The sequence below is a fragment of the Monodon monoceros genome, unplaced genomic scaffold (assembly GCF_005190385.1).
Source record: "Monodon monoceros isolate NGI ecotype Baffin Bay Population unplaced genomic scaffold, NGI_Narwhal_1 Super_Scaffold_11, whole genome shotgun sequence".
Classification (NCBI taxonomy): Eukaryota; Metazoa; Chordata; class Mammalia; order Artiodactyla; family Monodontidae; genus Monodon; species Monodon monoceros.
In genome coordinates, this window is record NW_021703767.1 from 135,219,738 (window position 1) to 135,241,613 (window position 21,876).

Sequence of the window (21,876 nt, forward strand, 5' to 3'; positions counted from 1 at the left end):
TTGGAGTAAAGGTCTTTTACCTCCGTAGGTAGTTTTATTCCTAGGTATTTTATTCTTTGTGATGTGATGGTAAATGGGATTGTTTCCTTAATTTCTCTTTCTGAATGTTTGTTGTTAGTGTACAGAAATGCAACAGATTTCCATACAGTTTGCATCCTGCAACTTTACTCAATTCATTGATGAGCTCTAGTAATTTCTGGTTTATCTTGCCTTTTAAGAATGAAGAAGTAATTTTAGGAGAGGTCCTTCTCATTGTCAGGTTTTTCCTGGAGAAGAGGTTGTCTGTCCTGGGGATAATAGCTGGAATAGTGTTTTGCTACTCAAAGTGTGGTCCAGGGACCAGGAGCATTGACATCACTTGGAAGCTGGCTGGCAATACAAAAGCTCAGGCCCTGCCCCAGGTGTACAGAATTAGGATCTGCATATTCACAAGACCCCCAGGCAATTCCTATGTACTTTAAAAGTTTAGAAGCATTGGGTTAGAGTATATTCTTGAGTGGTATTTCATACCCACTACAACAATGACTCTTAAGAGGCAGCCTCAAAAGCAACCCTACTCTCCTAACTAGGAGAGATGATATTTCTCAATTAATTGTCACTAAGTTTCCAGGGTGACTTGAGTTTGGCCCTCTCTGATTTTGCTTAGTATAAATAAAAGCAAAGCAAGTGACACTGGGCCTTTTGTGGAAGTTTCTCAGTGGAGCCCTGATGTGGTATTTGTTACTGAAACATTGTCATAATGTTTGAGTTATTTTTGGCTTATACTGTACTTTTAAGTATTTAAATATTAACAAAAGAATAATGTGTGTGCAGTGTAAGCAAAGCCTTGCATTTCCTAGAATTTGTGTTGTTATGTTTCCAATCTTTCAATTTTTTTTCCAATCTTGCATATTGAAGTGTGTTTCATTTTAACTTAATTTTTAATTTTTTCTTTTTCATTAAAAAAATAAAGAATGAGGCAGGAGAGTGTGTTATTCACAGTAACTGGAGAAGAAAAACACAAAGCCACAGCTATGTGAAAGTGTGGAAAGAGATACAAACAAAGCTTATCTAAATTTAACCAGGATTTATTAAGTATTCAAAAGTAATCATTTTCCATGTAACACACATAATTCAAACCAAGAGTTTATTGTGACAATCCATTAAGTTGGGCATATTTGTTATTTATATTATAATAATTATGATTATTGTTTAAATAAAAAAGCAATATCACTATGTAGTCAAAGGTTTAGTAGAATTCCTACTCTAAATGAGTTGGTTTTTAGGGGTGTGTGTATGTGTGTTTGCATGCATGTCTGTGTTTTTATGATGAGCCTCCTTTGGATCCAATCTTTGTGAGTAATCTCTTCAGGAACTCTATCAGCCTCACTAAGACTTGGGTTTTCCAAGGTAGAAAGGGTCCTATCTCTTACTTGGGAATTCCCAGAGCTGGGGACAGTCCCTTACCTGCTGAAAGGCTTTTCTAATTCAACAAAGAATATAGAAAGTGTCATCAAAGTTTGCTCAAACCCCCTACTTGCATATATTTTTCAGTGGCATCCTGCCAATTTGTGCGAGTTGCCCACAGGTTGAGCAGCCCAGTCACTCAGCTTATTAAGGGTTAAATGACTGATTCAGGGCAATAGTCGGGGAAGGGCCAAAGTCAGGATAAAAGTGCCAGGCTCATGCTGCATGTTTCCCCTTTTCTTTCACAGGTCCAGCAGCCTTTGACATTCAGGCAATCTGGAGCAGTGATTCTCAAAGTTGAGCCTGTATCAAGAATCCCCTGGAGGGTTTATTAAGACAGTATTGCTGGGTCCCACTCCCCACATTTCTGAGTCAGGGGATATGGGATGGGCTTGGCAAGTTACGTTTCTTTTATTTACTTTGGTTTATTTTATTTTTTTATTGATGTATAGTTGATTTACAATGCTGTGTTAGTTTCTGCTGTACAGGAAAGTGATTCACTTTTTCGTATATATATATATATATGTGTATATATATATATATATATATATATATATATATATATATACACACACACACATACAAACACATTATTTTTTATATTGTTTTCCATTAGGAACTTGCATTTCTAACAACCAAATAATGTTGATGCTGCTGGTCTGGACTCCGCACTTTGAGAACAACTTGTCTAGAGTTTGGTTTATCGACAATGCCCCAAAAGTTAAGAAAGGTTACTATGAGATTGTTACTAGGACAATTCAGAGGTCTGACTGATTGATTGATTTTTCTGATAGGCAAGATGATGTAATGTTAAGGGCATGATCTTTGAAGTCTTTGTTCGAGTTCAACTCCTAGTCTCACTGTTTGCTAGGCTAGGTGGTCATGGGCAGGGTACCGATTATAATTTGTCTCAATTTTCTCGTTGTCAAGTGGGGACAGTAATATCTAACTCATAGGGATTTTGCGAAGATAAAGTGAGACTAATATATTTCACAATGTTTTGCATCTAAGAACTGTTTGAAAAATCTTAGCTATTATTAGGTATTAATATCTACTCCTACATGAGTGGATTGTCCCTGAAAGCTCACCCAGGGTATGTCAGGTCAGGAAAGTATCTGCTCTCCTAAGAGCCTTTGTCATGTATAAACTGAGTGCTCAACTCTAGAGCATAAATCTGTTCAACTCAATCCAATCCAACAAATATTTATAGCATGTCCACTCTGCTGGAGACCATGTTTAATGCTAGGCAGATATCTAAATATTTTCAGCTGTCATATTAGTTATCTATTGCTGAATAACAAATTACCCCCAAACTCAGTGGCTTAAATAAACATTGATTATCTCACAGTTTCTGTGGGTCAGATATTCAGGAGTGGCTTTGTTGATGGTACTTCTGGTTCAGGATCTCTCACGAGTTTGCAGTCAGAATGTCTGCTGTGGCTACAGCCATCTGAAGGCATAAGTGAAGTTAGATCTACTTCCAGGGTGGCTCACGATACTCCTGACAAGTTGTCAGGAGGCTTCATTTCTACCCCATATGGGCTTCTCCATAGGGATGTTTGACTGTCCTCATGACACGGCACCTGGCTTCTCCCAGAGCCAGTGATCCAACAGAGAGTAGGAAGGAAGCTTCAGTGCCTTTTATGACCTAGTCTGGGAAGTCACAGTCTGCTATTTCTGAAATATCTCATTGGTTCCACATGTCAGCTCTATTTAGTGTGTGTCTGGTGAGGAAAGAACTATACAAGAGGTGTGAATACTGGTGCCATTTGGAGGTTGGCTACCATGATGTGGAAACTGAAGTTTAAGAAGAGTGATACATCCACTAGTAAATAACTGTATTCAAAGATGGAACGGGATAAGACCACCAAGTGAAGATGCAGATTCAGCACCGCATGGGGAAAAGTTGTTTTAGCCAACAAGAAAGTGCTTTGTGTAAGAGAAGCATCTGATTGGGACCCTGAAGAAAATGTCAAGGAAAGACATAACTGGAAGAAGGACAACATGAAGTGAGCATAAACAAAATCCTCATGAAAAACAGTGAAAGCAATGTGTTTGAGTTTCAAATTAAACCTGTGTACCTGACCTCACATGATGTCCTCTACAAAATATTATAACCCCACACACAATCCATGTTTATTGAACTGAGGACTCCATCTGGAAACTTTATGACTCAGCAGTCATATGTATAATAAAGACATCAAGATTGGAAAGGGGGTTCCAACCAATGGGAAAAATCTCTATCCTCTAAACCTCTATAGCTTTTTTGGTCTGTATACCCATAAATAGGGTGACCATTTGTCCAGGTTTGTACAAGACACTACAGTGTATGCCTGTTGTCCTTGTGTAATTAATAGTATCTGCTTTCACTTTTAAAATGTCCTGGTTTGGACAATAAATTGTATCATTGCTTGATATACTGAGAAATCGGGTGGGATGAGTTTTTTAATCATAGACCTGTGGCTCTAAGTATCCTGAAGACGGAAATTAAGAATGAACTTTCTTGTATTCTCTAAAACCTAGACCAATACACTGGTTAGAGAGGGTGCTAAAATAATGATCTGTTATGGATTGGAATTACATATTACATCGAGGAGATTACAAGTAAGCCTTATACATAGTGTTAAAATACAGTCCAGAAGTCAGCCAGATATTGTAAGTTTCCATGGAAGGGAGGGAATAGAAAGAGAAAAAATAGAACACCAACAGTGGAGAGTTGATGCACTGAGCACTTAAAGGGTTAAAGTAGTTCTTCGAGCTCTGGGTGTGAACTACATAGTGTCTTAATAATACCTCTAATACCTGTGCATTTATATGAGCAGAACAAGTGAAAACCTGCCTTGCAGAAATTAGATTAAACAGTTGAAGGAGACAGTCATTTTAATAAGGAGCTTCTATATAAAAACCCTTGATACATCATTATCTATTTATTCCTCTCAGTCATTCAATTTTATTTTATCCTTCATAATTAAAAAGGAGACAAAACCAAGTCTTTAAAAAATGATCCAGTGCCACTGTGTTTTGTGTAAACAATATTGGCAGGATGTAGTTCAGTTTGCCTCTGTTCAGGGTCTGTTGCTATTCTTTCTCTCCTCACTCCATCTTTATGCTTTCCTCCCATGAGGTCTTTCACAGATATTCAGGGGGTAGAAATATCTTTTGATACGGAGGCTATTAGTAGAATTATGCTCACACATAGAGAATCATACCATTGCAACATTTCAAAGATGAGGCAGGCAGTCTTAATATGTCTCTCTCTTTTATCTGGATAGCATTTATCACCTTCTGTACTCCCTTGGTACACCATCTTTATTGGTATCAGAAAGTATTAGCTGCTAACTCATTTTCTCATTCTCTGGTAAGTCCCTTGAACCAAAGTTGCATTTGGGGACTGTATTGTAAATTTGATCCAGTGTGAAGGTTCTTGGAAAGCTGTGATACACGTTGTACAAAGGTGTCAATGATAAGATAACACTTAACCTCCTTCCACTCCCTCCCCCCTTGTATACAATGCATACACATTTTTCTTACACGTATCAATTCATTTAATGAAACCTACACAATTTCTAATGACAAACACAAACAACCAAGGCTTAACACACCTTTCTGGCATGTGATTTTTTTCTTAATAAGTAACCTAAAGCTCAGTTAAGTAACTTTATTTATACAATTTTTTTGAGAAATAAATTATGAAAGTTAAGGCACTTATGAAGTTTAAAGCACTAAGCTCGCTATCATTTAAATATGCAGTTTGCCAAAAGTTCAACAGGCAGTTAGCCAGAAAGACAGTTCATCCCTTTAGACTAGTGTCAAGGTCACGACCTCACTTATCTCTGTATTGTATCATGATCAATAGATGTTGTTAAGTTTCCTGTGTATTCTCTTGGGTGTGGAACATTCATTGTGCCTGTAAAAGGGGAAAATTCTGTAATTTAATCCTTAAACAGATTTGACATATGAAGGGACAGTAAATTAGAAATAATTTAGCTGATGGCTTGAAACTGTCTTAGCTCTTCATTGAAGCCTTCTTATTTGTGACTAGTATGTAAATCCACCCATTTTTTAAACCTCTTCTCTGGGGCTCTAGGGAATTTGGAGTGAATAGATGTGAAAAAACACTAAAGGTACGATGACAGATGCTGCAGTTGGAGGAGGACAGGTAGAATTCTCTTGGGTAGATTCCTAGGAGTGGAATTGCTGGGTCATGTGGTGAGTTTCAACAAATTGCCAAACTGTTTTCCAAAGTGGCTGCACCATTTTACATTCCCTCCAGAAATACATGAGGTTTCCAATTTCTCCACATCCTCACCAACACTGGGTATTGTCATTCTTTTTGCTAGTTGTTTTAGTGTGCAGTGTGGGTATAAAAGACTCAATGTGGTTTTAATTAGCATTTTCTTAATGATGCTGCTGTGCATGTTTTCACATGCATTTCGGCCATTTGTGTGTCTTCTTAGTTGAAACATCTATTCAAACATTTTGCCTACTTTTTAATTAAGGTTTTGTCTCCTTATTGAGTTGTAAGAGTTCTTGATATATTCTGAATACAGTCATTTATCAGAAATATGATTTGCAAATATTTTCTTCCAGTCTGTGGCTTGTCTTTTAATTTTCCTAATGGTATAGCATACGGGTTCTCACTCATTTTTAATGCATGCTCTTTGAAAAAGAACTGTGTCATCGGATATACAATATTACTTTCTTCTTTCTCCAGCTAAACTGAATCAGAACCCACACTAATGCCTTCTTTCCCATCATTTTAAGTACTCGAGCATCAAATTATTATTTTTTTTCCTTATTCAGCATCTCCTCTGAGTCAGGAGCTATATATTTACTCTTTCTTATTCTCACAGCTAACCTGCAAAAAAAGGTGTTATGATTCTCATTTTATAGATCAAGAAACTGAGGCTCCGGGTGTTAGCAACTTGCCCCAAAATAAAAGAGGGTAATGATCAGAAGCTGAGTTTGAATCCAGTGCTATTCGGCTCTGAACCCTGTGCTTCTCAGATGATGGTAAGACTGGCTTTCCCAGGCATGGCAAAGCCATGGTCCTGTACATTTGGAAGCAGAAGGTGAAACTTTAAGGCCTTATTGATAGTGTCCTGCCCTTGGCCCAGGAGAGCTGGGGGTACAGCTCCCCCATTTCCTTTCAGGCTCTCTATCTGCTAGCTGTGAAGTAGCCCCTGTTAGTCATCATAGCTAAAAAAAAAATATTTTTTTATCTTGAACAGTTAATATTCATCAAACGTTAATGAAAATACATAACAAATAATTACAACAGGTATGGTGTCTGATTAAAATAAAAGAGGTGACAATCCTGTGCATTTTTAAGCTGAAAAATAAAGAATGTTACATTAATAAGACTTAATTATTTTATCAAATATTTAAAATTACCTTCTTTAATAGATTTTATTTTTATTTAATATATTTCTTTTTAAATCTTCGTAACACTTTCACGAGATTGGTCCATAAAATCCTATCAACTGTTATGGCAAAAAAGAATTTTAACTTAATATATTCATCATATTGATCTAAAAACTTCCACTTTATTTATTGTTCAGAAATGCTAATAACCCTTTTACACTTTATTATAACTGATATTTTCTCCACATAGAGTGATAAATAATTAATACGATTACAGGGACATCATGTGCAGTACACTTATTTGGAATAAAACAACAACAAACCATCTGAGTAGTGTATTATACATTCCATTTTAATACTCTACACTTACAATTAATGCTACATTTTACAGGAAAACATAATTAATTTTGGGAATCTCTCTTGAAATGACCACATTTAGGCAGCTGAAGCCAAGGCAGGGGATCTGTTCTAAGCCAGCTCTCTGTTTTTTCTACATTTCAGCTGCTTCTAAAGGATCAGTACAATTATACACTTATCACCAAGTCTTTTCACATCCTGCAAAAGTTGTTTATAAAAGGGAAAGGACGGTCTTTTGGTCTGGTGCTCTCTACACAAAAGTTGGATTTGATTTAAAATTTTTGCTCAGTTTATATAATTGTGTTTTAATGGAAAAGTAACACCTCCCTCAAAATTGCTAAAAAGATAATTAAATTCATTTGACTTTTCTCTCCCAGCTTCCCAAGAAGGCTTTTTCGGGAGGGAGAAAAATGTGGCCATTGCTTCTATATTGCCATGCATGACTTGATTGTTGACATCTTCAGGGAGACAACTAGATTAAAATACCTGGTGTGGGATCTGGTTACCTGGGTTGAGATGCTAGCTCTGACTCTCTCTAGCTATGTAGCTTAAGGCAAGTTCCTTTACCTCTCTGAACTTTCATTTCTTCCTACTAAATTGTAAGTCCATGAAGGTGGAGACAATGTCAGTCTCGTTCATTTCATTCTTCAGGCAGTGTCTGACCCATGGTGATATGCAAAAACATTTGAGAATGAAGGAAGGATGTGGTTGTTAGATTGTAGAACTCTCATGCAGAAGCACAATTACTTGGGAATTTACATAATGTAGTCACACAGATCAAATCATCCAATCAGCCTGTTCTGATGCTGTACCTGTAGCCTGGACAAACTCAGTCATGCTCAGGATCACCCAGTAAAAACAAAGGCTGGACTCTTTGGCTCCTTCACGGGCTGTTTCTGAATTACTACTTCTGGAGAACTCAACCTAGGACAACGGAAGATAAATTTAGCTTTCCATATTTGACTGACAACACCTCTCCTTTGCCTTGCATTTGTGATCCAACTGCTAGTGTCAACTTCATGTAATTACTGGGCTCCGAAGAACCCCCAGAGCTCTGCTCTAGCATTGGCCCAAGTGACCAGCCTCTACCCTCCTGAGGTGTCTGATCCAGCCCCCTCAAGGGATATGGGACTTCTCTTTCCATAGGGTTCCCCATTTTATATACTGCACGGTAAGCCTTTAGTTCATGGCGGCTTTTGATTAAAGAGGTATCTATGAGAGGCAGGTCTTGGGCTTGTTCTCCAACCTGTAAAGTCCGTGGGAAGCATGAACATGTCCACAATGATCAGGTTATATTCTGATGGAGCCAATCAGATTAGGGAGGTGTGGGATAGTATTCTTATGAAATCTGGTGAGGAAGAGTTAGACATTGGTGAAGAGCAATTCAAACATGGCAGATGCTCAATAAAGAATATCTTATCCTGTGTGTGTATCAATATATGTGCCCCTCAATTCAATGATTGAAAGAAGGGAGGGAGTTCTACAAATTGGGTCCCAAGACATCTAAATTGAACTGGTGAGAAGGAAGAAAAAGTAGGATAGGAATTAGAAGTCCTAACCCAAAAGAAAGCATGCACTGAAACCTAAGGTTAAGAAAGGGTGGAAGGGACTTCCCTGGTGGTCCCGTGGCTAAGACTTCGCCTTCCAATGCAGAGGGTGTGAGTTTGATCCCTGGTTGGGGGGCTAGGATCCCATATGTCTCATGGCCAAAAGGCCAAAACAAAGAACAGGAGCAATATTGTAACAAATTCAATAAAGATGTTAAAAATGGTCCTCATCAAAAAAAAAAAAAAAAAAAGAGGTGGAAGATGGAGACCAGTGACATTGTAGACTCTATTTATTAATGTAAGCAACACTAACTGCTAAAACAAACATTAAAATCTCAGTGGTGTAACACAATGAAAGTGTATTTCTATTCTCAGGCAAACAATCCTGATTGCCAAATATCCCATCAGTGGGTCCAATAAAAGATTAAATGTCCCTACCTCACATTATACAAAAAAATTAGTTCCAGGTGGATTGTGGATAACCATGTGAAAGTTAAAACAACAGAACTTCTAGACCAGTGCTGTCCAATAGAACTTTCCATGAAGATGGAAAAGCCCTTGTCCACTAGCCACATAATGCTATTGACCACTTGAAATACAGCTTGTTCAACTGAGGAAATTAGCTTTGAATTTTATTTAGTTTTCATTCATCTAATTTTAAATAGTCACATCTGGCTAGTGGCAACCCTAATGGATGGCACAGTTCTAGAAGATAACACACAACAAGATCTTCATGAGTCTGGGGAAGGCAAAGATTTCTTAAACAGGACATGAGGACTAATATAAAGGAAGAAGACTGATACACTGAACTTCATTAAAATGAAGAATTTATGCTCACTAGAAGACATCATTAAGAAAGTCAAAAGGTAATGCAAAGTTGCAGTGCAAAAGTATGACAAAGGACTCATATCCCAAATACATAAAGAAATTGTATTCATCAACAAAAAAGAGCAATAACCCAATTTTAAAAACAGCAAAAGATTTGAAGACACTTTACAGAAGAAATTATCTATCGAAATGGCCCAACATACATATGAAAAAGTGTTCAATACAATTTGTCATCAGGAAAAGCAAATTAAAACCATGGTGGGATACCATGTATCCATCAGAATGGCTAAAAACAACAAAACAAAACAAAAACTGACAATCCTAAGTGTTGGCAAGCACAAACTGGCATGCTTATTCTCTGCTAATAGAAATGTAAATTAGTGAAACCACTTTGGAAAACTGGCAGTTTCTAATAAAGTTTAACATATAATTAAACCAGCAATTTCACTTCTTGGTATATATTGAGGAGAAATAGGTACATATATGCACCAAAAAATATGAATTAGAATGGTTTTTCAGCTACATTCTTAAGAGCTCAAAATGAGAGTAACCTAACTGTCCTTCAGTGGTAGAAGTATGAATAAATTGTTATTTAGGTGGGCACATGAATGTATGTGTATACACCAGGTGGAATATGAGGCAGTAATAAATACACACTACCATAGGAAAAAGTCCCACAAATATAATATTGAGTGAAAGAAACTAGCTTCAAAAAGATACCCCATTAATAATTTATTTATATAAAACTAAAAACAATCAGAAATAATCTATAGTGATAAAAATCAGAAGAGCTGCTACCTTTGTGTGTGTATGTGTGTGTTGGTGGGAGTGGGGAAGGGGAACAGGTAAAGGCAGAGTCATGAGGGAGGAATCTGGGTGCTAGTAATCTCTGCTTCTTAATCCAGATGCTGGTTAACCAGGTATGATTATGTGGCAAATATCCTTTGAGCTGTACCATTACCATTTGTGCATTTTTCTGTTTGCGTGTTACGTGTCAGTAAAATATTTACTTAAAGAATCTCTATGAAAATTTATGAAGCGGGTCAAAGAATGATGAGCCGCCAGCGTGAATGACAAAGAGAGGTCTAGATCAATGATAAAAGGTTTATTTTCCCTTGTATGGCATTGTGTCTGACAAAGCTATGAACTAGAGATTGGGAGACTTCACCGTCTGAACTGTCACCTCTCAGAGATGGAGTTGCCTTTTTATGTATTTGAATACAGAAAGGGCTCATTTATCCCTTTAATAAATATTATTGAGCACCTCTACTAAGTGGTAGGCTCTCGTTTGGAGGGGCCAGTTTGGAGTAGCTAGGCTTTTAATTATTCAGAGAAGGTTAAAGAAGACGATGGGCCACTCAAACTTTTCCTTACCTTCTTTCTCCCCTTCACGGACAGCTCCCTAAGCTTTCTTCTGGCTGCCACGTTCTATGGAATTCTATGTGCTTTATTAAGGCAAGTAGTAGTGCCCAGATATAATTAATTCAAGGCTTCTAGATGAATAATTTTGTCCCCAAATCTGCAAACTGTTGTGGGCAGAGGCTTTGCCCGATTCTTCTATGAGCCCCTGTGCCCAGCAGAGAGGTGAAACTTTAGCAAAAGATTGAAGGTGTGGAGAATGAAAGAATAAATGCTAAAAGCATTTAGGACATACCTGCTTTTATTCCATTAGAGTTTTCTTTCTCATTCAAGGGGGAAAACATCTCAGGTTAAAAACACTCAACAGATAATGACGTGGAGTGACAGAGATCTTCCTCTTCAAAGTTTTGATGTGGATACTGGTTACCTGATTCCCAATCTCACCAAATTTAAAAAAAATCTCACTTATGTCACTGTCCCATTATCAGCTACCTGGGGACATTCTATGGATCAAACCTTCTTCTCCCTAGAATATAGACTTCCCATATCAAAGACAGATAGCACATCAATAACAGATAACACTGGTGTTTACCTATCTTTCCAAATCAGGTTAACAAAAAGTTGCAGTCTTGTTTTCCTTTTCTATGACTTGGGATCTCTATTCTGTGAGCCCACAGAGGGGACTGAGAAATGCATACTTTTGTCCTTGAGAAGGAAGGAAGATCTAGAATCAGATTTTTAAATAAATGTTTTGTTTTTGTGTCTTTTTTCTCAACCATGAATATTCTCTTCCCGGGAACACTGAGGACTTGATTCTGCTGACCTCATTTCCTTTGAATCCTTTGATGTTTTGTTTCCTCTGCCTGAAGTATTTTACTGTCACCAGTGAAACCACAGAGAAGATCATATAACTGAATGTCTGTCTCTTCCATGCCCCGTGGATGTGGTGGTGGTGGGAACAGTTCTTGGCTTTGGCCTGAGATATTGGAACTCTTTGGAAGAAGTGAAAAGGCTAGCTGCCTGAAGGCTCCTTTCTTTTTTACTAGATATATAGGCAGGATGGTAGGGTCAGATTAGTCAGTTTATGAACTATTCACAGATGGATTAGCCAGCTGATGGACTATTCAGGCCTCTGTTCCTTTTCCATTTCTCTTACCCTGCTAGGCTCCGGTTTATTCCACTCCAACATGGTTGTTCTTAAGGCCATAGAAAGAAGCAGGAAGAGAAGATGTAGTGGTGAATGATGGTACATAGCGATGCTCAGAGGAGTGAAAATTAGTCTGATGAAGAGTGTCCAGTCATGTAGAAGGGGAGGTGGAGCTTGCAGGAACTCAGCAACCTGGGCTGTTTCAAGGCATGCATCCAACCACTTGAAGAACAAATCTAAAAACAAAAGCCAACACCCTGATATAGGTAATGAGCAAGCTGGTGTTACGCAAAGGATGCTGGACTTTGGGATTTGGGTCCCTATCCCAGACATACTCTTCAGCTAGACTAAATCTGAGCTCTACAATGTGCCTCTGAGCCTAGTGATCTTTGGATTGCCTATTAATTTTATTTAAATTAAAATCTGTTGAGTGCCTCCGCTATGCAAGGTGCTTTACAAACAGTATTAGGATTGCTCTTCACTGCAAGTTATAGCTGACAATAGCTTCAAGTATAAAGTCAATTAATGGTTAAGCATAAGAGAAAGTTTGGCAGTATAAATTCCAGGGTTGGTAGCTCATTCTAGAGATGTCATAAAAGATGTATGACTTTTTGATTTTTGTTGTACTGCTATCCCCAGCATATTTCTGATTTTTTTTTTCGTATGGTTGAAAATGGCTGCTGAAGATCGAAATAATCGTGTCCCCAGAGGGATGGAGAGAGGTGGGGGGCAAATGGTCTTTCTACTCTCAATGCTTTTTTATTGAGGAGGCAAACACTTCCAGAACCCAGAAACATAACTCCTCTTACATCTCATTGACCAGAACTGTATCACATGCCTTCACCTAGATCAATGATTAGCAAAATGAAGTGAATTATCTTCATTGGTTTAGGCCAATCAAAAGTTATTCACCAGGTCTGAAGTCCTGGTCTACAGGAACAAAATAGGAAACTGATAGCAAGGAACAAGGGAAAATGAAAATTGAGTAGATAACCAATGGTATCTAGTACTTATTTATTTGCATAGGATCCTAGTCAACTGAGTCTGCAAAAAGAAAGTCCTTAAGGGTCTGAAAAAAGAAAAAGAGTGAGAATGGATACTTATCAAACTTTCCTGTTTAGACTGGTAGCCACAGTGGCTCAGTAAGCATTTTTTGGGTGGTTTAGGCTCCAGGCTTCGAAGTGTCAGTTCTAGCAATATGACTTGTTTTCACTGTTAAGACCTTTCAGTTCTTGGTGACATTGTTGTCTCATTTGTAGAACAGAACAAGGCCCATGAGCTTGGAGTTTTAAAAATTGATATTTTCATAGGTGCTTGAGACTGGAAATTATTGGTAAACATTAGTGAGAATTATTTATGAATGAGGAATATTCATTGCATATCTCTTTATAACTTTATACCAAAGATAATGGTAGGGTCACTATATATATAATGTATTCATCTGAGCTGATGATCAGGATCAAAATATAATTTCAGTGTCTTTAATTCTCAGCACAATTCAGAGTTTGTAATGTATAGTTTAAAGTGATCTTTAAAAATAGATTTCAATGGCCAACTTAAATATGAATACCTTAAGAATATTACTGGTAGTATTTATTCTACCTAACCAACCATCTATTAGGATTTCCATGTGACTCTACTGCTGTCACATCCACTTCAAATAGTTCAACTGACACCTCTCCTTTCCTGGAAGACTTCTGCTCTTCTCAAGTTACTTATGTGGTTTATTCCATCATTGTGCACCAGGTTGCTTAGTTTTGAAAATTATGGTTATTCTTTTTATTTATTTTATTTTATTTTATTGCGGTACGTGGGCCTCTCACGGTTGCGGCCTCTCCTGTTGCGGAGCACAGGCTCCGGACGTGCAGCCTCGGTGGCCATGGCTCACGGGCCCAGCCGCTCCGCGGCATGTGGGATCTTCCCGGACCGGGGCACAAACCCGCGTCCCGCGCATCGGCAGGCGGACTCTCAACCACTGCGCCACCAGGGAAGCCCAAAAATTATGGTTATTCTTGATGACTGCCTTCTCAGCACATTCAATCAGTTGTCAAATGTTATCAGCTCTGCCTTTAACACAGTTCTCATGCTTAACCTTCCTTGTTCATATCTCTTTCAGGTTAGCAGACTATATTTACATCTGGGAAAACAAACAAACAAACAAACAAAACATCTGGGGTGATTATCTGGCGGGGGGGGGGGCAGCGGGTAGGTGAGGGTTTCTAGTGTTTGGAGGACTTTTCTGAATTTTCCAGGTTTTCTATAATCATTTATCACCAGAAAAAAATGAACATAGAAACAACAGAATCTGTTCTTCAGAGATGTTAATTTGGTTATTCTCAGTGTCCTTCATTCCTAAGTATATGATGCCTGTATCTGTGTCTGTCAGCATCTAATCTTCTGGAAGGCATGACCCTGGCTCATAAACATCCCACACAGCCTAGGCATTCCAGCAGTGTTTGCTCAGTTAAATCTAGTTGAAGACTCGCCGTACCAGACAGCCTCTGCTGGTCCTCTGGCTGCTCCACGCTGCTGCTGCCTCGGCCCATCACTAGCAAAGAAGAAATCTCTATACCCCTCACCCGCGATCGCTCGGGCACGTGCAAATCTGGCTTTACTGGAGATGACGCCTCTCGGGGGAACGAGTTTCCGTCCACCATCGGCCACCCCTGACAACAGGGTGTCACGGTAGGCTTGGGACAGTCACGTGGGCGATGAGCCCAGAGCGAAGCTCAGCATCCTGACTCTCAAGTGCCCCATGGAGCACAGCATCATCACCAACTGGGACGACGTGGTATGGAGAAGATAGGCACCAACCACAGCTTCTACAATGAGCTGCGTGTGGTCCCCAAGGAGCACCTCCTGCTGCTGACCGAGGCCGCCCTGAACCCTGAGGCGCATCCTGAGAAGATGACTCAGATCTCCTTCGAGACCTTCAACACTCCGGCCGTGTGCATGACCGTGCAGGCTGTGCTGTCCCTGTAGCCTCTGGCCGCACCACTGGTACTGTCCTGGACTCTGGAGACGGGGTCACCCACACTGTGCCCATCTACTAGGAGTACGTGCCTCCCCCCCCGCCCCACGCCATCCTGCGTCTGGACTACGGTGGCCGGGACCTGACCGACTACCTCGTGAAGATGCTCCCGAAGCGTGACCGCAGTTTCACCATCACTGCCCAGTGGGAAATCATGCGTGACATCAAGGGGCAGCTCTGCCACGTAGCCCTGGAGTTGGAGCAGGAGATGGCCACGGCTGTTTCCTCCTCCTCCCTGGTGAACAGCTGCGAGTTGCCCGACCGTCAGGTGATCAGCATCCACAGTAAACAGTTCTGGGGTCCAGAGGTGCTCTTCCAGCCCTCCTCCTGAGTATGGAGTCCTGTGGCATCCGGGAGATCCCCTTCAACCCCATCCTGAAGGGTGACGTCTGGGGAGACCATCATGTACCCCACACTGCCCGCAGGATGTAGAGGGAGATCATTGGCACTGTCTCCCAGCAGGATCAAGATCAAGATCAACCCTCCTGGGCTTCCCTGGTGGCGCAGTGGTTGAGAGTCCGCCTGCTGATGGAAGGGACACGGGTTCATGCCCCGGTCCGGGAAGATCCCACATGCCGCGGAGCGGCTGGGCCCATGATCCATGGCCGCTGAGCCTGCGCGTCCGGAGCCTGTGCTCCGCAACGGGAGAGGTCACAACAGTGAGAGGCCCGCGTACCACAAAAAAAAAAAGAGCAACCCTCCACCTGAACACAAGTACTAGGTGCAGATCGGGGGCTCCATCCTGGCTTTCCAGTTGATGTGGATCCGCAAGCAGGACTATGACAAGGCCCGCCCCTCCATTGTCCACTGCTGCATAAGTTCGTTCAAGAGTATAAATTTGCCCTGGCAAGTGTGCACACCTCATGCTAGCCTCATGAAACTGGAATAAGCCTTTGAAAAGAAATTTGCCCTTGAAGTTTGTATCTGCTATCAGCTCTGGATTGTACAACTTGCCGATTTTGACCTTCTGTTTACGTTAACTGTTCCTTTGGTCTATGTTTAATATCCTGTACATATCTTTGATTTAAACCCCCAATACATGCAGCTCCGTCACTACCTGGCTGAGGTGAGAACATGTTTGTGGAAGAAAAACCCATGGTCCTGATGAGAATTTGCGAGCCCATGAGTTTCTTGACCTGTGCAGGGTATTCGTGTGTAAGAGCTGCTTATTCCAGGATTTCTTTAGAGGCTGGCCAGAGACCTGAGCCAGCTGGCATTTGTCTTTGGTGTCCGACGGGGTTGGGAAGGTCCCAACCTTAGAACCCACTTTCCTTTCTTACCTCACAATTTCCTGCCAGAATACCTGGTGGTTGTTACTTCCCTTGAGATGGAAAATGGTTTGCATTTACACCTATAAATGTATTCATCCTTTGAATTTATGTAAGGTTTTTGTATGCAATTCCCAATTCTTTAAGAGATGACCACAAATGTTGGTTTTCTACTGTCACGTGAGAACATTTGGTCCCAGCAACATTTGGTCATTGTGAGGGAAATAAAAGTACTGCAGTAAACAACAGAAACAAATTCAGTTGATTGTTCGGGTGGAGGTGAACCACACAAAATTTTGTCACTCTTAAGATTAAAAAAATAGCTAAAACAAATCCTTAAAATTTTAGTCTTCAAAAAATCCTCCAAATGGGTCAAAATTTCAAAAGAAAGAATAAGAGATTATGAGAAAGAAGAGAGAGAAACTTTCAACCTGCTTCCTTTAGAAGTTACCATTAATTCTCTTATCAGTTCAAGAATTTATTTCGTTCTATGTAACTTTCTCCAACTGTTAGTTTAAATCTTTTTTGTACATTTTTCAATAACTTTCCCTTCTTTTGGACTCTGAGTTGAATCATATCATTAAGATTCTAGGCAGAAAGTTTCAGAACAGTTGGACATTGGGATATTACAGCATTCAGAATAATTTATTCTACATCATTAGTATATACTGCACATCTACCTAGCCTAAAATTTTGACAAAGTCTTTGACAAAGGCTGAGAGAAAGCAGTTCCCAGAGAAGGAAGAAAAGAAATTTCATTCTAGCTGGCTAGACTAGATAGCATCTTGATTTACTATCAAGGTTCCCAAATATTGGCAAGTAATGATTTTTGTGTAAATTATACACTTTGATGTGTACAGAGGCTATGGAGCATTTTATATGAGGTAATAATATTAAGTATTTTGACTGAATTAATGACTGCTTAATCTGAAATCTAAGGAAATAAACAACACTAAATATGACACACTCACCCTTTATGAACTTAAATTCTGGGACAGTCCAAGTTGCCATTTTTGCTGATCTTTGTGGATATAAGATTGAGTTACTTTATTAGCAACAACAAAACTTTCAATCTTCAGTTGACAAATTATGTGGCCACTTCTGGAAAGATTGCTCAAGTCTTTCTTATTATTAACCTATCATAACTCTGATTTTTAAAATAAAAGCTTATTTCTTGTTGAATTTTCATTGAAACAAACATGCCTGTTATCAATTGTGTTCAGGGACTCACATCTTGATAGATGACTAAATGTCTCTCCTTTCCTTGGATCCTCTCTCCCCTTCTCAACTCTCTTTATATAAGAATTGTTCCCATCAGATGAATGGCTTTGAATAGCAATATTTATATATTTCAGTGGCCTGTAACAACATGGTTCTTTTTTAAAAAAAAGAAAGTGCTGGTATAATCAACAAACAAAAATCACATAAAAAAAAAGAAAAGAAAAAAAATAAATGACACACTACTGTTGATTATAAGTTTTTAACATTTTTAAATACTCAAAATACCTGCTTTCAAAGAATGAGAGAAAAGTGGAATGAAAAATGGACTGATTTACATGGTCAGGCCAGTGGATAAAGAGAAGGCGCCAGCTTCTGTGTTTCTCCAACTCTCTGGGAGTCTTGGTGAGCCTATGCTAGCATGTAGCAATGTAAATTGAATACAGTGTAAATTGGATTTGAATGAATCTCCAGCCGGACAAGGCAGTTTTCTCTTTGACCACTTCAATGGAAAAGTCATAGTCAAATCAACTGGTTCCTGCAATTTTTCAAAAGTTGTAAGAGCTTTTAATACAATTTAACAAAGTGGAAGGGAATGAGAGAAAGTATTCTCTCCCACATACACTCAAAATCTTCTCTTTTCCTCTCTCAGGTACAAATACAAATGTTCATTTGCTGTTTTTATTGTTTTAAATAATAATAACTAACATTTACACAATTCTTACCAAGTGATAGGCAATGTTTTATCCCCTTTATATTATATATAGGGGACATATAAAGTATAAATTTATGTTATATTTATAAATATATATTATAAATATACACTATATTTATAATTATATATATAAAGTGTAAATACACACTATATTTAAAGTGTAATATATACACTAAAGTGTATATATTAGTATAAAGACTAATCTTCACACAACCCAGTGAAGTAACTGTTATTATCCTGCTTAGTAGAGAAGGAAACAGGCAAAGAGATATTAATTTACATCCTCAAGGTCACACAGCTGGTAAGTAGCTGGTGGGATTCAAATCCAGGCGTCTACACCAGAGTGTGGGTTCATGAGGTTGATGTGTTTCCCTCTCCCTCTTGTAGCCTTCTTGAACGTGGAGACTTCCTTATTCAGCTACAGAATAGAAATGGCCCTGGTTTCAGAGGCACTCAGGTCTAGATTCTGATTTCAAACTCTGAGAGTTCATAAATTATTGTAGACTTGCTCTCAAAAAAATGAAAGTCCTGATTTATAGCTTTACTTGCTTTCCATGATGTAGATACTTCTGATGTGACTGATTTTAAGTTACCCGTAACTTAACAACTGGCTTGCAAAATTCTTGAAATTCTAATAATCAGCTCTTGCAAGCTGATACGAGATGGCTCCAGCTGATGGAGAATCAGCAATGAACGGTTTTGTTCAAACTCGGGTCACCATCATCTAGAACAGTGACATGAGGCGGTTGCTCGTTCATATTTATTAAATAAAGGAATGAAAATGCCTCAGCTTCTCATACTCTCAGTTCGCTGTATCAGTAAAATATTCATACTAGTAGTATCAGATGGGTTGCTGAATGGATCAAATGTTAGCTGAAAACATGTCTGCAAAATGCCCAGCTAAATGCCTGGACCTTAATGGAACATACATGTTCATTCCTGTCCTTTTGGATTACTACTCCTTACAAAGTGTCTTCTACCTAGTGGGAAGCGAATGAGTGAATGAACAAGTGAACAACTGAATGCATTGGTAAGGAGCATCAGTTCCAGATAGGAATGGGTGACTTTAGTCTTTATCAATCAATGTGTAACGGAGGGAAGTATGTGGCAGCATTCACGTTTTCGTGACTTCACCATAATTTTAAATGTCCCTTTTGTCTTAGGCCAGGAATGTGAATTCAAATGCCAACAGAGGCCAAGCTGTTAAATGATTAAAATATGCTCAAGGGGAAGAAAGTCGGGAGTAGATGGGATTAAAACAAACTGAAGATCACACATTCACCATATAGGCACACACATTTAAACATTTTTAGACTTCTGTGTGAGCCAAATAAAGCATGTCTTGGGCTAGGTATGGCTCATGGACTCCCAGCATTCCACCTTTGTTTTTGGAATGATGAAAAGCATGGACTCTGGGGCCGACACTGGCCTGATCTGAAATCTGGTTGTGCCACTTACTGACTAGTGGTCTTAAGGAAAGTTACTTAAACACTCTGGGGCCATATCCAAGGGGTGGAAGTGACCCCCAGAGTCTCTAGCAGCGACCAAGAGTGAGGCCAGGCATGCATATGATGAACTCTTAATCCCCAGTTAACTCCCAGGCAAGAGGTAGGGAGATAGGGACAGTTTTACTTGACCCTTTTTTTTCTGCACATCGGCCAGGAGGAAAACATTTCTCCATGCCATTATTGGAGACTCTCTAGTACAATAACTGGTTCTCAAACTTGGATGCCCATTAGAATCACCTGGAGAGTTAAAAAAGTGATTCCTGGATTCCAAGCCCTGTACTTTGATGTAATTGATCTGGGGAATGGCTTGGCATCAGATGATTCTAACATGCAACTTCGATTAAGGAACACAGTCTCGGGCTTCCCTGGTGGCACAGTGGTTAAGAATCCACCTGCCAATGCAGGGGACACGGGTTGGAGCCCTGGTCCTGGAAGATCCCACATGCCGCGGAGCAACTAAGCCCGTGCGCCACAGCTACTGAGCCTGCAAGCCACAACCACTGAGCCCACGTGCCACAACTACTGAAGCCCGCGCGCCTACAGCCCGTGTTCCGCAACAAGAGAAGCCACTACAATGAGAAGCCTGTGCACTGCAACAAAGACCCAATGCAGCCAAAAATAAATAAAAAGGAAATCAACTCCTTAAAACAAACAAAAAAAAGAGAAACACAGTCCTAAAAGATGGAGGGAGGAAAAAAATTATATGATTTTTAGGGGACTTTACGTGAATTACTTTAACGTACATTTACAGCATGCTATCTTCTTTAACAAATGAATGCACAAAGACTTTCCACTGGACTTCAAATACTTAAAAAACAACAGCCATTAAAAAAACTCAGTTTGGTCTCATGCACACTTGCATTTATTCAAACTGTTTTCTGTTTAAAAAAATGAATTTTGCCTTCATGAGACATATAGGATGACATATGATTGTTGCTTTAAAACGTGAATGTTCTGTCAGTCATCTCTCTCGGCTTGAATTCTGCCTTGCCCTCTGGATAAACTCCCACCAAGATAAAGCTTAAGTGTCTCACCTAATTTGCCAGGAGGCTGCTTACCTATTTAGGTTAGGGTACCAGAGTTGATGAGAAATTCTTTGGGAAGCCAAGCACAAGTTTTTGCTTTCAACTATTTATAGCAATCAGCTGGATTTTCCAGTCCCTCATTAGATCAATCATGGCCATTGTCTTACAGTTGAGTGGGAAATCGTTACAGGTGGAAGAAGGCAAGATGCTTCTAATTCAGCAGAGGCCCCCCTAACAGGAAATCTGCGAGGAATTATAATCAAATAGTAGACTTGTCAGGGGAATGGAGTTGGTTCCAAGGCAGGATTTCTGAAGCCTTTCTGGATTCTGGGTTGAACATAAAATAAAAGGTAGAGAGAAACTGCAACAAACCCACATAGACAAAGAGAAGACAATGCTTTCTTTCAGGTATATTGCGAGTCTGGTGGTGGGTTTTCAGCTTTCGCTGAAATGCCACTTGGTACCGACACATTTAGATTTGGTGGGGGCTTATCTTTTCTAGGGGCCACTTATTTGGGAATGTGTTTTACAGGTGGCCCTGTTTCTGGGTCCAAACCCTGGGCTTATGTAGCATAGTATGCTGCACATCTTTGCGGCTGAATCAAGTGTCACGTATTATGGGCTGCTGGTAGCCAATAATTTGGGAAGTTCTTTTTTCCTCTCTCTGCTTTTTCCCTGGCCTATTGAGCCACGACAGTCAAAAGCCAGCTGAACCCATCATGAGGGGGAAGGCAGGAGGGAAATTGCTGGGCTCCAGATTTCTGCTTGGGCCCCTTACGTGGGCTCTGGGGTGACCCTAGGAGCAGGTGGGTCTGATTTGGCATCACTCCCATTAAAACCTGCCTCAGAAATCAGTTTATTTGAAGGAGTTAATGAAAGTGCTAGATATTTTCTACCCACTGGCAGAGGGAAAAGTAGTGCACACGTCTGAATAAATAACTGAAAATGGCTTCTCACTGTTCAGGAAGTACAATCAATTTGAAATTAGGATTATGGAAACATCTGCGAAAATTCAAGTGTCATCTCAATTTGGGCTCATTCAGATCCTGTATTTTTCAACTTC

General features: G+C 39.6%; 1 pseudogene; it reads left to right on the top strand.

Annotated features, from left to right (window-relative positions):
* The first annotated feature begins 5,575 nt into the window (after window positions 1-5,575).
* LOC114890368 lies at window positions 5,576-15,968 on the top strand (annotated as a pseudogene).
* Window positions 15,969-21,876: the final 5,908 nt, after the last annotated feature.